The sequence below is a fragment of the Nicotiana sylvestris genome, chromosome 6, assembly GCF_000393655.2.
Source record: "Nicotiana sylvestris chromosome 6, ASM39365v2, whole genome shotgun sequence".
In the NCBI taxonomy this organism is placed as follows: domain Eukaryota; kingdom Viridiplantae; phylum Streptophyta; class Magnoliopsida; order Solanales; family Solanaceae; genus Nicotiana; species Nicotiana sylvestris.
This window is the reverse complement of record NC_091062.1, coordinates 189214548-189233010: the sequence shown is the minus strand read 5'-3', so window position 1 is coordinate 189233010 and position 18463 is coordinate 189214548.

The following is an 18463-nucleotide window of genomic DNA, read 5'->3' as shown; positions in this document are numbered from 1 at the left end:
TTTCAAAATAAAACAAGGAGATACAGAGCTGCTCAGGGAATTCGTAGACAAGTTCCAGCGTGAGAGGATGATGTTGCCATGTGTACCTGATAACTGGGCGGCTATGGCCTTTGCCAGTAATCTAAATGAAAAAGCTCAGAAGCCACGAGGACTCAAGAAAAGTTTATGATAATTTCTAGTAACTTCTTGGAATGATGTTTATAACAAATACAACACGAAACTGCGGATAGAAGAAGATACTATCATTCAGTCTCGAAAAGATGAAAGGGTGAGTTCAAGGCGAGCTGAAACTAAAAAAAGGTTTGGCAAAAATAGGTACGAGCCTTACATGGGACTAGCAGGAAGAGACTCGCGTTCAAAACAGGAAAACCCAAGGTACGATCATAGATCAATAGATAAAGAGTCAGCCAGGTTCATCATCAAGGTTCAGAAAAGAACGAAATACGCGAGAGACGCGAGATGATGACAGAAGCTCGAAGGAAAAGATCGGCGGTTTTTAACGTTAGCACATCCGAGTTGGTGGCTATTTTAAGAAGCATGAGAGACAAGGTACGGTGGCCAAAGGAAATGAGATCACACCCAAATAGGCAAAATCCTGATTTTTGGTGTGACTTTCACAACGATCACGGTCATAAAACAGTGGATTGCAGATTACTACAAGGCGAAATAGAACATTTATTAAAACAAGGGTATTTAACTGAACTGTTTAGTGAAAAAGGAAAGCAGACATATATGAAGAATAGACAAGAACCGCCAAAACCTCCTTCATCAAAAAGGACGGTCAATATCATAAGTGGAGGGGAAGAAATAAATGGTGTGACATATGCGGCAGCAAAGAAGGTGTCAAAAATTACAGTTACTCACAGGATGCGAGTTCGACAGGTTTTGGATGAAGATAGTATTACATTTGATGATGCAGATGCAGATGGCATGCTAACCCCACATAATGATGTACGGGTAATATCTTTACTTGTACATGACACTAATGTAAAACGAGTTTTGATTGATCCAGGTAGTTCCGTGAATATCATTTTGTTAAGGGTGGTAAACGAGATGCAAGCCGATGATAAGATAATACCCAAGGCACGCACCTTGACTGTTTTTGAAAACTCGAGCGTCGTAACAAAAGGGGAGATAATACTCACCACATTCGCAGAAGGAGTATCAAAGATACAAAATTTCAGGTAGTAGAAATGGATATGGCTTACAATATGATTCTCGGCAGACCATGGATTCACGAAATGGACGGTGTTCCATCTACCTTACATCAAGTTATCAAGTTTCCATCACAATGGGGAATACGACGAATCTGTGGTGACCAACAAGCTTCACGAAGCATTAATTCTGTGGCAGATTCAAACGCAAAAATTGATGAAAATAGCAATCACAGAATTCAGTTGGGACGCAGCAACACGAACCTCAACTGAAGATGGGCAAACAGATGTAGACTCGAGGCCCGATACTATTCAGGAACTAGACGAAAATGAAAATATGGTACTATTTATACATTGGCCGGACAGAAAAATCTACATTGGAACCAACCTCAGTCCAGAGATAAAATGTAAGTTGATTGAATTTTTAAAGGCTAACGCAAATTGTTTTGCTTGGTCCCATTCAGATATGATAGGTATACCACTGAAGTTAATGACTCACAAATTAAATGAAGATCCATCATACCCACCTGTCAAACAAAAGAAAAGGAAGCAAGGCTCCTTCAAGAATTAGGTGATTCAAGATGAGGTGCAAAAACTTTTAAAAATTGGGTCTATCTGCGAGGTAAAGTATCCAGATTGGTTGGCTAATACTATAGTAGTGCCCAAAAACAATGGTAAGTGGCGAGTTTATGTAGATTATACTCATCTAAATAAAGATTGCCCTAAAGATTCTTTTCCATTGCCACATCTTGATAAACTAATTCATGCTACTGCAAGACATGAATTATTAAGTTTTTTAGATGCCTATTCAGGATATAATCAGATTAAAATGGATCCTCTAGAAGAAGAAAAAACTTCCTTTATCACAGACAGAGGGACTTACTGTTACAAAGTTATGCCGTTCGGTTTAAAGAATGCTGAGGCCACATACCAAAGGCTAGTGACCAAAATATTCCAAGAACACGTAGGAAAAACCATGGAAGTGTATATAGATGATATGATGGTCAAATCACAACAAATAGGGGATCATATTCAACATTTGACTGATACATTTCGGATTCTTCGCAAATTTAACATGAAGTTAAATCCCGAGAAATATGTATTTGGCGTGTCATCAGGTAAGCTCTTGGGATTTCTTGTTTCTAACCGTGGCATTGAAGTAAATCCTGCACAGATTAAAGCTATTGAAGAAATTCCAGATATACTCACAAGCAAAAAAGAAGTTCAAAGGCTGACAGGAAGAATAATAGCCTTTGGGAGGTTTATTTCCAAGTCATAGGAAAAGTACTTCAAATTCTTTTCATCTTTAAAAAAGCAAAACCAATTTTAATGGTCTGAAGAATGTCAACAAGCGCTTAAAAATTTAAAGGCGTACCTGTCAAATCCACCATTGCTAGCCAAACCGAAAGATGGGGAGAAATTGCTTATCTACCTTGCAGTTTCAAAAGTAGCGGTAAGTGTCGTACTAGTTCGAGAAGACCAAGGTAAACAATCACCAATTTATTATGTTAACAAATCTTTCCTAGATGTTGAGACTCGATATCCTCATTTAGAGAAACTTGCATTAGCCTTAATTATGACATCTAGAAAATTTAGACCTTACTTCTATTGTCATCCTATCTTTGTAGTAACCGCCTACCCCTTACATAATATATTGCATAAAGTAGAGTTATCGGGTAGATTATCCAAGTGGGCTATAGAACTAAGCGAATATGACATTACATACCAACCTAGAACTGCAATAACGTCACAAGTTTTAGCAGATTTCGTGGTAGATTTTAGCCAGGGGATACAGTTGGAGGCAGAAAAAGAACGACAGGTATTTAACGGATCTAATCTAGGTACCTGGACCTTATTTACTAATGGTTCATCAAATGTAAAAGGAGCAGACCTAGGCATTGTCCTGGTACTGCCTGCGGGTGAAACCATACGACAAGCAATAAAATGTCATCCAATCACGAATAATGAGGCAGAATATGATGCTATTTGCAGGTTTAGAATTGGCACGAGAGCTCGGAATAAAGCAGGTCATAATCACAAGTGACTTGCATCTCGTTGTTAATCAAATGCAGGGGACTTATACGACTAGAGAGACAAGGATACAACAATACTTGGAAAAGGCACGCGATCTGGTTAGACAATTCCAAACTTGGAAAATCACGCAGATACCAAGGGAAGAAAATGCCGAGGTAGACGCTCTAGCTAATCTTGCATCCGCTGCAGAAATAACAAACGAAGAAAACGCTTTCGTGATACATTTATTTCATTCAGTGCTTGATCAATACAAAAACAAGGTAAATTACAATAATCTAACTTGGGATTGGAGAAACGAGATTGTCAATTTTTTGTAGTATGGAATACTACCTGAAGATAAGAAAAAGGCTCAAGCACTTCGCCAAAAGCTGCTCGTTACTGTTTAAATCAAGGCAATTTTTATCGAAAAATGTTCGGTGGTCCTCTAGCAAGATGTATCAGGCCTTCTCAAACGGAATATGTAATGAAAGAAATACACGAGGGACACTGTGAAAATCACGCCAGAGGGAGATCTTTAGTGAAAACCATAATTAGAATTGGCTATTACAGGCCAAAAATGGAAGAAGAGGCAGAAAACTTCATGGCTAAATGTGACAAGTGCCAAAGATATGGCAACAACATGCATTGGCAAGCTGAATTGTTATATCTAGTTATTTCACCATGGCCTTTTATGAAGTGAGGATGGATATTGTAGGTCCACTACCACAAACCAAAGGCAAGGTAAGATTTTTGTTAGTACTCACTAACTATTTTACTAAGTGGATAGAAGCAGAAGCCTTCAAGCAGGTGCGAGAAAAGGAGGTCAGAGATTTCATCTGGAGAAACATCATATGCCGATTTGGGGTGCCGAAGGAGATCGTATGTGATAATGGCCTACAATTCATAGGTGCACAAATCACAAAATTCTTCCAAAGTTGGCAAATTAAAAGGATTACCTCCACACCTTACCATCCGGTAGGTAATGCACAAGCTGAATCAACGAATAAAGTCATTATCAACAATTTGAAGAAAAGACTGGAGGAATCAAAGGGCAATTGAACAAAGGTACTACCCGCAGTCTTATGGGCTTACCGAACAACATCAAAAACAACTACGGGAGAAACACCATTTTCACTTGTATACGGAGTTGAAGCCTTAATTCCAGTCAAAAGTGGGAGCCAAGTACGAGATATACTCAAGGTACTGAAGAGTCGAACGAAGAAGAGATGCGGGTAAACCTGGATTTACTTGAAGAAAGGAGGGAAACCGCATTAATAAGGATGGCAGCGCAAAAACAAGTTATTGAGCGCTATTACAATCAGAAAGCTTGTCTAAAATACTTTAAGATTGGGGAATACGTACTCAAGAAAGTTTTCCAATCCACGAGGGCAACGAATGCAGGAAAGTTGAGTCCAAATTGGGAATGGCCTTACAAGATTCATGGTATTGCAGGAAAAGGAGCATACGAGCTTGAAACTTTGGATGGCAAGATTCTACCTTCAAATTGGAATGTTGTACATTTGAAGAAATACTACTTCTAAGGAAAGGAAATACCAACGGTCAGGTATCCCCACTCACAATTTTTATGTTTGAATTATTAAAATTTTACTAACTATTTTACATGATAGGCAAAAAGCTAGCCCGCACTAAATGATGAATTACGACATGAAAGACACATGGAAAGAACATAATTCCCGGTCTAGGGTTAGAATTATTCTGATGGAGATTTAAATGGGTTAAGCAGTCTTTATCTAAAATCGTACCTCTGAGTCCCGTATATCTTTTCTTTTCAAGAAAGGACCGCATGGAAGGAATAATCAAGTGCTCAAGATTTCATACTTAAGAGTTCAAACACTTGGGGGACTATATAATATACATATGATATATGTATAAGGAAGGCAAAGAAAGATGAAACAATTAAATTTCAAGTCAAGCCTAAGGTCTACTTAATAAATATCAAGTTCATGTGATGACCGTAAATTCTGCATTCTGAGGCTTCAAAAACCTCTTTCGACATTACCTCGATTTGCGTGCACAGTCCAGGCGCGTAGCCGAAAAGCTATTATGTGAAAATCTGTGAAAATGATGAATTTTGACTTTAAAATGGATTTAAGTTGACTTCGGTCAACATTTTGGGTAAACGGATCTGGACCCGTGATTTGATGGTCCCGGAGGGTCTGTAGAAAAATATGGGACTTGGGCGTATGCCCGGAATCAAATTCCGAGGTCCCAAGCCCGATAAATGAATTTTTAAAGAAAATTATTTTCTGGAATTATTTATGAGTTTTGAAAATGAAATGTGTTTAAAACTTGATAGTATTGGGCCCATATTTTGGTTTCGGTGCCCGGTACAGGTCATATATGTGATTTAAGATAAGTCTGTGAAATTTGGTAAGAAACGAATTGGAAATGACGTGAATCGGATCGTATTTAAGAAAATTTGGAAAATTGGAAGTTCTTAAGAAATTTCATGATTTTGATGCTAAATTCATAGTTATTGATGTTATTTTAGTGATTTGAATGCACGAGCGAGTCCGTATGATATTTTTAGGTTGGCGTGCATATTTGGTTTGGAGCCCCGAGGGCTCGGGTGAGTTTTGGATAGGCCACGGGGTGGATTTTGGACTTGGAAAGTTGCAGACTTCAGTTGTTTCATTCCAGGCCTGCAGGCTTTGCATTTGCGAGGCCTGCAGGCTTTGCATTTGCGAAGCCTGGCTCACAAATGCGAGTTCACAAATACGAAAGCCGAGTCGCAAATGCAAAACAGCCCAGGCTAGCCCCTCCTCGCAAATGCGAGATTTTCCTTCGCAAATGCGATGCTCCCCATTTGGGCCTGTCATCGCAAATGCGATTGTTCGTTCGCAATTCCGACTTCGCAAATGCGAAAATTGTTTTACAAATGCGAGCTTAGCAGAGCCTGGGTTCGCAATTGCGAAACTTGGTCGCAATTGCGATACCTGACCTGTAAGTTCATAACATAGACGTATTTTCAACCATTTTTCACATCTTCTCAAAAGATAAACTCTCTAGGGGGATTTTTCAAAGGCAACTTCTCTTCCTAATCGGTTGTAAGTGATTTTTAACTAGTTTTCTTCAATCATTAACATACTTGTACATGATTTCAACTCAAAATCAATGATTTTCATGGGGGAAATTGGGTGTTTTGGGTAGAACCTAGGTTTTTCAAAAATTGGGGATTTGGACCTCGATTTGAGGTTCGATTTCAAAACAAATTATATATTTGGGTTCGTGGGGGAATGAGTAGTCTGGTTTTGGTCTGAACCTCAGGTTTTGACCATATGGGCCCGGGGCGATTTTTAACTTTTTGGGGTAAAACTTTAGAAAACTCATTTTCATGCATTAGAATTGATTCCTTTAGCATTTATTGATGTAATTAAGTAACTTATGACTGGATACAAGTGAATTGGTGGTGGAATCAAGAGGTAAAGCAATAGTAGAGATTTGAATTGTGTTCGTGGCATCGAGGTAAGTGTTTGGTCTAACTTTAGCTTGAGGGATTAGGAGTTGTTTCCTATTTGCTATATGTTACTTGTTGAGTACGACGTATAGGCATAGTGACGAGTATCTATACATTGGTGTCAAGCATGACCGTGAGTCTTAAATTAAAATTATTGTGTTCGTTATAAATACTATGAATGCCTAAGTTGTTGATTCTCTGTGTTGAGCAAGGATTATGGTTATTCTCGTGGAAATTAATTATGATTGAGTATTGGTGCTAGTTGAGGTAGTTAGATGTTGGAACAAGTTTGGTTATAGCTGATTTTTCCTTGTCGGGGCGTACTTACTTATACTGTCGATTCCCTTGCCGGGATAGTGTTGTTTCTTTATTGATCCCTTGCCGGGACTTTTGTTGTGATTGGTGTTGAACTGTATATGTGGATCGGGTTGTATACCGCAATAATATTATATTTGGATTGAGTTGCACGCCACAATAATATTATATTTGGATTGGGTTGCACGCGCGCAATAATATTATATTTGGATCGGGTTGCACGCGCGCAATAATATTATATTTGGATAGGGGTGCACGCCGCAACAATTATATAAATGGATCGGATTGCACGCCGCAATAATATTATATTTAGATCGGGTTGCACGCCGCAACAATAGATAATACGAAGTGCTTATAGATTGGTGACGAGTTCCTTATTGTTTCGCTATGAATTCTAAATTGTCCTTATGTCTTTCTCTTAAATTACTGTTGGTATTGATATTTCCCCCAGCATGTAACCCCTCCCATGTTTACCTGTCTATTTCTGTTTTATTTTCCGCTGCATATTATATACTGCATAGGTTTATTTGGTAGTCTGGTCCTAGCCTCGTCACTACTTCGCCGGGATTAGGCCAGGCACTTACCAGCACATGGGGTCAATTGTACTGATATTACACTCTGCACTATGTGCAGATCCCGGAGCGGCAGCTTTTGGACCGTAGCATTGGGTGGCTGCTTTTAGTCCAGTTAGAGATCCTAAGGTAGTCCTACAGGCGTCCGTAGGCCCGGCGTTCGCTTCTATCCTTATATGTATTCTGTTTTTATTCACTTCGGAGACAGATTGTACCTTTCTTTCCAAACCTTTGTATGTAGTATTCGTAGATGGTCCGTGATATTGTGATACCAAATTCAGGATAGAGATGTATGTTGGTATTGCCGTACTGGTTTTGGCTAAGGTATCAGACTAAGTCTTCCGCATGTATTTATTTATCGTTAATATTTCATTGTTAATTGCATATTAATTTAAATGGTTAAAAGGGGTAAATAAAAGAGTTAGTGATTCTATATTACACAGCTTGCCTAGCTTTCACGAGTAGGCGCCATCATGACTCCCGAGGGTGGGAAATCTGGGTCGTGACAGTTCAGAGCAAAGTCACGAGCCAAAAACGCAAGCCTGATCCAAAAACCTATGAAAAGTACACTCGTAGATACAAATTTCAAAATCCTACGAATGTTTAGGTTAAAGGAAGTATTTAGCTATGGATCATAAAGAAACCCTTGGATTTTCTTTTTTACAAATCTGTTATAAAGAAAACAGTTACGGAAGAGTTATGGAAGACAATTAAATACATGTAAGGTATTATTTAAGCTTGACAAATTCGAATGAAAACTTTTCTCAAAGTTATTCCAAGAAACATATGTGTTCATATTTCTCTTTTCGAATGGTTACACCATTATGAAGTTGAGACGTCTTCTTTTTTACGTATCGTATATAAAAGGGTCCTCTTTTATAATTCATGTTTGATTCAAAAATCCATGAAGTTAATTAAGCATTTCTAAAATGCAAAAAGTCAAAAGGGTAAGACAAAAACCCACATATTAAAAGCAAAACCTTGGACTTATAAAGAAACAAGGCAAATTATTAAAAGAGTATTAAATAAACTCAAAAGAATTAGTTAAAACGAAAACTTTATAATATTAAGTTAAAACTAAGTATGAACTTAGTCTTAAACTGATTGTCATTTTAAAGCCCCAAAAAGACCTGGGGACATGTTGTTACAAAAAACATAACCCCAAAATGGGACCAGGGGTAATAACACCACACATTCCACCAAAAAATGAGTCAAACTTCACAAATAAACTTTCATTGTGGAGTAGGTTCAGAAGAAGAGTTCAAGAAGGTATCATCAGTAACAGAAGGCTCGATTTGGTTTGAAGGAGCTGAGACATCCACCGCACCAGGATCAACTTCAGCGTTCTCGGGAGTATCAGCCATGGGAGAAGAGAAACTTTGGTCTTGCTGAGTTTTTTTCAATAGTCTCTTTAATCTTTGGCATCTAAGTTAAAACCTTCTTGGCTAACCTCCATAAGGGTATCATGGCGCGTGTTCAATATGGTCTAACTTACTTCAACAACAGCTTTGTCCTTAAGAGCCTCATAGTCTATTTCCCAATGATCAATTTCACTCTTGAGTTCCTCCCCCTCAATCAAAGCAGCATCGTAAGAAGATTGTAAAGGGGCAAGGGAACTCTCCAAAAACTTGACCTTATCAAAAGACATATGGAGATCTTCTTGGGTCTGGGTGAGTGTTTGAACAAGCTCACCTGCATAAACCTATTTTTCATTCAACAAGGCCTTTAGACCTCTGATCTCCTCGATGGCTTTGGAGAGTTGTTCAGCAAAAGATGACTCGAGGAGGTTTTTATCCTTGCCTGCCTGGTTGGAAGAAGCTTTCTCAATTGCTGACTCCGATGCCATTACCCTCAGTTGCTGCTCTAAGGTAAATTTGTTTTCTTCTAAAACTTCCATCTCAAGCTGGAGACTTTCATAATGCTCTTTCCAATTATCTGCCTCAATCTGGTAATCATGCATCAATTGCTCTGTATGGGAAACCCTTTTCATCATCTCTGTACCGATGAGATTGATCTATATAAAAAAAGAGGGTAAGAATTTCAGCAGAAAGAAAATGGAATAGAACATGAAAAGACATCAATACCTTCAATGATGATTACACTATGTCATTCATCCAAGTCAAAGACCTATGACTTTCTAGCTTGGACTTTTTAACTGGACCAATCAAGGGTTTCAACCATACGTCAGCTTGTCCAGACTTCTTCAGAAGATTACCATCGGTAGGAACCTCAATGGTAATTTGTTTCATCACTCTACTTCCACTTGAAGAACCAACTTCAGATCGAGAAACATTAGTAGTAGGGACTATAGAAGAAGTCATAATGGCTTGAGGCGGAGCAGAAATAGCAGCAGTAAAAACAGGCAAAGAGCATTCCATTGGAACAGATACGGGGAAAGAGGCAAGGGGTACTTCATCAGATACCAAATCAAAACCTTCACTATTCAAACCCACGTGAAAAAAGTTGTTCATCAGAGTCACGAGCTGCCATAGGAGTATCTTCGTCAGAACTCACTAAAGTGGCTTCAGTAGACTTGGTCATGGGAACAGAACGAGGAGGAGTAGCTTCGTCATCCGAAATGACGCGTCTTCTGGCCCGCGACCCTCTAACCAAAGAACTTCCATCTTGTTCCTCTTCCTCCTCAGAATCATGGGGTTTGTCAACTTTATTTTTCGATGAAGAACCTAATATTATCTCCTGAGCTCTTGCCAAAGAAAGTCTAGAAACTACAACTGATTCAGCACTTACACCGCGAATAGGAAACCCTGATAAAAAGAAGGGTTAAAAACATTCTAATGAAAGAATAGAAGGAAAAACTCTTACCGTAGGTCTTAACCTTCCAACAAAAACTATTTGAGAGGTACTTCTAAGATCTAACTTCCATTGGAGCAATAATCAATAACTTTTTTACCCAACCACGAAAATTGAAAATCTCTTCAACAGTTCCCATGGTTGCTGGAATAAGAAAAGTTAAACAGTCACGGGAAGTACAAACTCTTTTTGATAAAAAAAAAGAGAAAGCTATAAAGAAAACTTATGTGCAAAATTCCACTTTTCAGGAAATGGCATATTTTCTTCACCTACTAGCCCTACCGTGGGAGCAAAAACAAATCGGGCGTACCAGCCACGATCTTTATCATCCTCAGGGCTAACTAAAACCCTCTTACTCCTCGCCACCAAAGTAAAAATTCCATGACGGAATAGCTTAGGGGAATAAAGGTGGATTAGATGGAAAAAGGTGAAGGGCAGTTGATCCAAATTAGCCAAGTATCTTGAACATGCAACAACCCTCTATACAATAGGGCCAATTTGTCCTAAACACACATTGAAAAAACGACAGAACTCGATAATAACAGGGTCAATGGGGGATTTAAAATTCAGTGTAAAGGGATACATATACACGAAAGAAATGCCAATCTTGAAGGACGTGATAATTTGATTTACATTAGGAATTATAATCAGGAAGTCAAATTTCCAATGGCAATCTCTACGGACAATAGAGATCAAACCTTCGGTAATCTGAGAAGGGTAAACAGTAAACATTAGCACGATCAAGAGAGGACACAGAAGAAACCTGATTCCTAATAGATTCTCTATCAGTATAAAAAGAAAGTTTAGAAGGGATAATTTCATCTACTATGGGTTCACGGACTGGTTCATTAGAGTCCCTACTTCTGGAAGAAGATCTATGTGGAAGAGAACCCCTAGTTCTAGAAGAAGAAGGATGAATAGAACTAGGTAGAGACGAAGAAGCACCTCGAATGGATGTTGATCCTAAACTACGTAACCTACCTCCTTTCCTGCTCCTAGTTGGAGCAAGAGGAAGTTCATCAACAATAGGAATTTTTTGGGGATTAGGGTTCGAAGAAGACATAGTTGTACGAGGAAGAAAAGAATATTGAATATTCAAAGATGGTAAACTCTTATGAGAAAGAAAAGACAAAGGTTATATTTATACTTAGAAGCAACCGTCAAACAAAAAGGTAATGATGGAAACGACATGATGAAAACTGTCACTTCGTGATTGATGTAAGCCGTAAAAAAACCTTAAAAGGTGCTTAAGGGTTGCAGAACCAATCAAACATCACCACGTGTCACATGCATTAAATAGAAGTGACATGCGAAGCGTCAGTTCTGGAGAAGGTATAATGATATGTAGAATTGCGACAAAAATTCCCGCTTTAATGAGATCCACTTTCCAAATATTCAATTGATGAATAAATGGCAAGTGGGGGGGGGAGGACTATCTGTATTGGAAAAAATCAAGTTAACATTTGGAATTAATTATATGCTGACATGTCAAGACACGTAGATCAATAAAAGAATGACAGCTAGTAAAGAGTATTCAAAGAGCCACGAGCCTTAATAGGTACGGGCAAAGATTAAAGAAAACAGGAAGGAACGATTACTCGAATCTCTTGGTAATTTGAAGAGACATCGGAAGAATGAACCTAGATAGCAAAAAGGACAGATACGTATTATCCGTAATTAATGAGCATCAATGATGGAAAACATTACAGAATCTTCACGAAACATTTACGATTTCCAATTATAACGTTACATTAATGTCATTAATTGCTCATTATGGCTATATTATGAGAGGAAAGAAACGTAGTACTTAGAAATAGCTATAAAATAAGAGAAATAACATTTGTAAAGGGACACAGATTATTATTGGAATACACTGATTTACTTTGCTTTCTTTTGCTTACTCAGCTATCTTTCAATTCAAGTCTTCTTATTTGTTCCATATTTGATTATCAGTAACCCGAGTTCTTCTAAAATTAAGCTTTGACCGAAATATTTATTTTCTGGTTAAACAATAATCGTATATTGACAGAGTAAATGGTTTTTTTCGCAATCAATCAGTATAATTTAAATTGTTGCAAAGGTTTCTTGTCTTATTTTTTAAAGTATTTTACTATAATATTTTTTTTGGTAACTAACTTGTTTTATTAATCACCAAGTATCAATTTCAAAACCATATCAAAGCTAACACAACCTGCTATTAATCTCTGGACATACCATACTCTACTTCCTAGAAACATAAGCTAGGTAAAAAAGACTTGTTCCTAGGAGTTACTCGAACACTAACAACATAAGCTATTTCCTTCGCAATCTGCTCCCATACTCTGCTCATTTGCTAAAAAATTCTTCTGTTCCTTTCAATCCACACTTGATGAGCAGCTTCTGCGTAGACAACTTTAAAGATTTGCGCTTGTTGTGATTTCTCTTTAGAACACTGGATAGCCCCCTATGTGAATTGTTTCCAATCTATAAGTCCCAGGTACTGCATTTGCATCCAGCTGTAAAGTTTACTCCATATTTGCTTAGTGTATTCACATTGCATGAATAAATGATCTCTTGTCTCCACTTACCTTATGCTCGTCACATATTGAGTATCAACATTTATCCTTCATTTACTCAGTCTATCACAAGTCATCAATCTTCCTTGCATCATAAGCCACATTGTAAATCTTTCTTTTGGTCTTGCTGCATTATTAAACATCAAGCTTTTCCATTCCACCCTGTTGTAATCTCCAAGTAAATGTAGATATATTTGTCTGATCAAGATTTTTTTGTGATATTGTTCAAATTGTCTAGTTGCCAGTGTCTCGCTTGCCTCTACCACTTTCCTCACTATCCAACATGTTTTATGTGGTATTGGCATTGTGTTAAACTGTTGGTTTTTAATATTATATGTATGAATTCATCGAATCCACAGCTTGTCTTGTTTGACACTAAGTCCTAACAAACCTTAGCAATGACTGCTTTGTTCCATAGCTTCAGATTGGTAATATTGAGATCACCCCGAGCTTTAGGAAGACAAACATTGTCCCATGCCAACAATGCCTTCTTTGTAATTTCATTAGCTCCAGACCATGCATATGATCTGCATAGTCCCACCACAACCTTGATCACCTTTGTTGGAAATATAAATAATTATGCCCAGAAATCTTGTATACCAAACAACACACTTTGGACTAACTGTACTCTCCTAGCATAAGACAAGGTCTTCGCACTCCAAGAGGTAATTTTTGCAGCCATTTTATCAATAAGAGGTTGCCACTGAAGGATACTTAGTTTCTTAGTAGACAAAGACACACCTAAATATTGAAAGGTAATTCTCCAGCAGAAAGGCCCAAATACTGCAGGATTTGTTATCTATTTTCTATAGAAACCTCTCCAAAGTATGCTTCACTCTTGTTGAGATTAGCTTGAAGTCCAAAAACTTGAGTGAACTGATAAAATTTTTGTTGCATTGCTTGAACTGGTTTCAAATCTCCTCTTGCAAATAACAGTAAGTCGTCAGCAAAACTAAGATAAATGATCCCTAATTTGGTACATCTAGGATGATACTTGAACTCTTTCACCATCTTCAGGTTAGCCAGGTTCCTACTCAAGTACTTCATTGCTATAGCAAACAAAAAAGGTGACATAGGATCACCCTGTCTCAGTCCCTTAGCAGCATTGAATGGCTTTGTTGGCTCCCCATTAACACTGATAGAATAGTTGATTGTCTAAATGCATTCCATAACCCAAGAAATGAACAACTGAAGAAATCCCATATTACACACCATATTTTCGTACGTAAAAGTATGCCATAAGCAAACTGGTGAAAGCTCGGAAATGAGATATTACATATCGCATATTTCGTACGTTAAAGTTTCGTCGTACGTAAATCGACGTAAGTTCAAGAATGAGATTATTTTGGTATTATAAGTATTATGCTATTTCAAACAAGTGATAAGTAAATTTGTGAAGGTGAGAGGGTAAGCAAATCGAAGAAAATAAGTTTCATCGAAATTTGACATTTTGGGGTAAAATACGGTCTAAGCTATAATACCCCGTATTTTATGGATTAATGCCATTCAAAGTACCACATGACCATAATAGTGAGGTGTATAAAGTGTGTTAAAAGTAAGTAATATTTTAATTAATTTGATATAATTCTTAATTATGTAGATAATTGGGTAATTATGAATTTTTAAGTGGGAGATTAACTTGTAAATGAAAGTTTGTAGATATTTATTTGGATAATTGTTAAAGGGAAAAACCCACGTGTTTTTTAGGAGAACGTGGAAGCAAGATAAAGTTAATTTGATGACTCTTGAATTATGATGGAGAGGTGTTACACTTTAGTTGATTTGGTGGCTTAGTCATTAGATGTGGCTTCAATCTTTCATACAAAGTCTACGAGTGTTATAGCAACGGGATTTTGCGATTCTAAGGGAGTACGGGTACAATCTTTCTCAAGGAATGTCATACGGATTCTTCCCTACTTCGATCCTCCATTACGTGTTTTCGCAAAACATAATCGGCTAAGGTATGTTAAGGCTATCCCTTCTTTCTTTTTGGCATGATCCATATGATGCAAACGAAACGAGAAAATGTACAGCTTCCATAAATGACTCTATTCGTAGAAATCTAGAGATGCATATGTTCTTGATTCTCCATGTATCCTATTATTTTATCATCTGTTCATGGGTCTCAAGAAAATATGTAAGTTGATAAAGTCTATTTCATTATATTAATCAGAGGCATAATGGTCTTATGATGTACCGAGAGATTTTATTAACGTACTTCATATGCATTTCATGCATTTATACATGCACATTGACCCATGACCAGATGGCATTATAGACGCGTATATATATGTGTGTATATATATATGGGATATGGAAAAGGTTATGGCGTTATATACGCAACACCACCTGATCAGCTGATATACGTTGATGATTTGCCCACAGTGGCCGATATGATATGATAGGATGACCTTAGAGGCCTGATGATGTTATGAAACATGTACATATGCATTACATGATATTTATACGCATATGCATAACATTATAAATATTTCATAATTCACAAAGCTATCCATGCTTACAGATTGAGTCATTTACTCTAATTTCTTCCATGTCTGTTATGTATTTATTTATGTGTCTTACATACTCGGTACATTATTCGTAGTGACGTCCCTTTTGCCTTGGGACGTTACGTTTCATGCTCGCAGGTCCCGATAGATAGATCGAGAGATCTTCAAGTAGGCTATCATATCAGCGGAAGATGTTGGTGCGCTCCATTAGCTTCGGAGTTGCTCGTTTGGTTAGTATGATTTAGACGTGTATTGCTTTATGGCAGAACTCTGTCCCAACCTTTATAAAAATTATGTATTCTTAGAGGCTTGTAGACAAATATCATGTACGTAAAAGATTGTATGGCCTTGTCTGCCTATGTTCAATATACGAGTGGATATTTGGTTTTATAGGCCCGTATGTCTTATGTATAAACTGGTATCTCACGTTGTATTCTATTTATCTCATGGCAGCCTTCCGGCTCAGTTATCTACGATAGTATGATATGTTATGTTGGTACTCGGTTGAGTAAAATATCGGGTGCCTGTCACGGTCCATGGGTTTGGAACGTGACATCCCAATTCTTCCATGATTTGCTTCATATATGGCCATTCAATAGAATCATAGGCTTTCTGCAAATCTATATTTATCATACAACGAGGAGATATGTTCTTCCTAGAATAGGCCTTCACCAACTCATGTGCCAGAATTATGTTATCTGCAATCTTTCTCCTGGGTATAAACCCTGCTTGAGCTTCGTTGATGATTGTACTGATCATGCCTTGCATCCTTGATGCCAGAATCTTGAATATCATTTTATATATCACAGTGCAACAGGCAATTGGCTGAACTCCTTCACAGTTTTAGGCTTATTCACCTGAGGAACCAAGGTAATGGCTGTACAATTTATAGCTCTGTATAATTTCCCAGTAGCAAAGAACTCCAGTACAACTTCAGTAATTTCATCTTTGATAATTGGCCAAGCTATTTTTAAAAAAGCATGCATTGTATCCATCAACACCAAGTGCCTTGTCATCTCCAATAGAGCACAACCCCTCATAAATTTCTTCTGGGGTCACATCCTTACATAGATTAATTCTTTGTAGCTGATTAAGTTTTCGTCCCTTGTGTATCACCATTTTATCTATTGCAATAAGTGATTGAGCAACAGTTCCCATCAGTGACTTGTAAAAATCTACTATCTCCTTTTTGATGTTTTCTGGGTCAGTTAGTCTGCTACCATTAATAAAATTAAGCTCTAGTATTTGATTTCTTTGGCTTCTTACTTTCATGACAGCTGAGAAGTATTTTGTATTGGAGTCTCCTAACATTATCCACTTTGCTCTGGCTTTTTATTTCAAAGCTCTTTCTTCAATCATAATCCTATTTTTCCAAATTTTAGACCAGCTCCTTCTCCTCCAACAATAGCTCATCAGAGCAATTTGTATCAATGTTTCTTTGAACCTTTTCAAGTTCAATTCTGGCTTTCTCAATCTTTTGTCTATTGAACTTAAACTCTTCAACATTAAGCTTTCTTAGTACTGGTCTTAATACTTTGAGTTTCAACCAAACATCCTGCATACTCTTCCTGTGGACTCTTTGTTGCCAAACTTGCTGAACATCAGTTAAGAATCTCTCATGTTCTGCCCAGACATTAAAGAATTTGAATAGTCGTCCTACTTCCTTGGTTTTCAGTTAAGGTTAAGCTCATAGGAGCATGATTAGAAATGAAAGGCAGCTCATCTATTCATATACATGAATAGATGATGCCCCCACTGCATCATCTATTCATGGTTACCAAAAATCCTGTCAATTCTACTCCATATCCTGTCACTCCCATCTTGCTTATTAGACCATGTATAATAATCACCTTCCCAAGCCAGCTCACTAAGTCTTAAGTCTTGTATACACTTACTGAAGTCTTGAGTTTCAGCCATGGTAATTGGATTTTCATGTATCCTATCATGTAATTGTAGGACAGCTTTAAAATATCCTCCAACCACCCATGGTGTGGAGGTCATTTTCCCTATCTCTGTTAAGCTTTCCCATAGCTGTTTCCTTCTTTCTATTGTATTAAATCCATAAACTACTGACACTACACATTCTTGGTCATTCCTGATATCTCTAACAGAACAGTGAATAACTTGTGCTTCTACCTTGATTAATTTGACTGAGTAGTAGTTTGAGTCCCATATCACCCATATTCTTCCATTTACTGCAGCGTTGTAATTATTTAGTATCTCCCAGCCAAGGGTAATGTGGTGGCTAACTCCTTTAGCTTTGTGTTCTTTGACTCTAGTTTCAATGATACCTGCAAACTTAATATTTTTTTATCTTCGAGTAGTTTCTCAACTCCTTCCTCTTATACCACTTATTAATACCCCTAACATTCCATAGTAACCACTTCATTGATTGATTTTAATTCCCCCACCCCTATCATGAGGTAAGGTAGAACTCCCACTGGTACCTGCTGTTGCATTTTTGAATCCATTTCTACTAGTCGTAGGTGTTAGCATAGGAAAATTTTCAAGACTCAAATATAACATTTGCTTCTTGCCTTTGTCAATTGCATCTGCCACAATGTTCCCTGTATCTTCTTCAAGTTGATTGTAGTTGGTCTGCCTTGTCTCCACTGGTGAGCGGGGTTGGGCTTTCTCTTGGACAAGTCTAGTTTGGTTCTGTTGTCCCATTGATATCATCTTGCTGTACTTTTTCTATATTTCCTGTTGCAGGAGGTACAGGACCTTTAGTCCTACATTCATATGTTACTTTTTTGCTACCCTTCTTCTCTTTGGCTGCTCTTCTTTATGCTCTCTTGGCCCTTGTTGCTTAGGACAAAGATGAACAATGGACTGGCATTTGTCACAATACGTTGGCTTCCACTCATACTCCAAATCCTACTGAAAAACCCTGCCTCTAGGATCCATCACAGTAATCTCAGTAGGCATAGCTTTTGTAACATTCACTTCAATCAGCATTCTTGCATAGGAGATTCATGTTTGCTTAGTGGTGCACTCATCAGCAAATAGGGGTTTTTCAATTGCACTAGCAATTTTGCTCGAAGCTTCACTACCC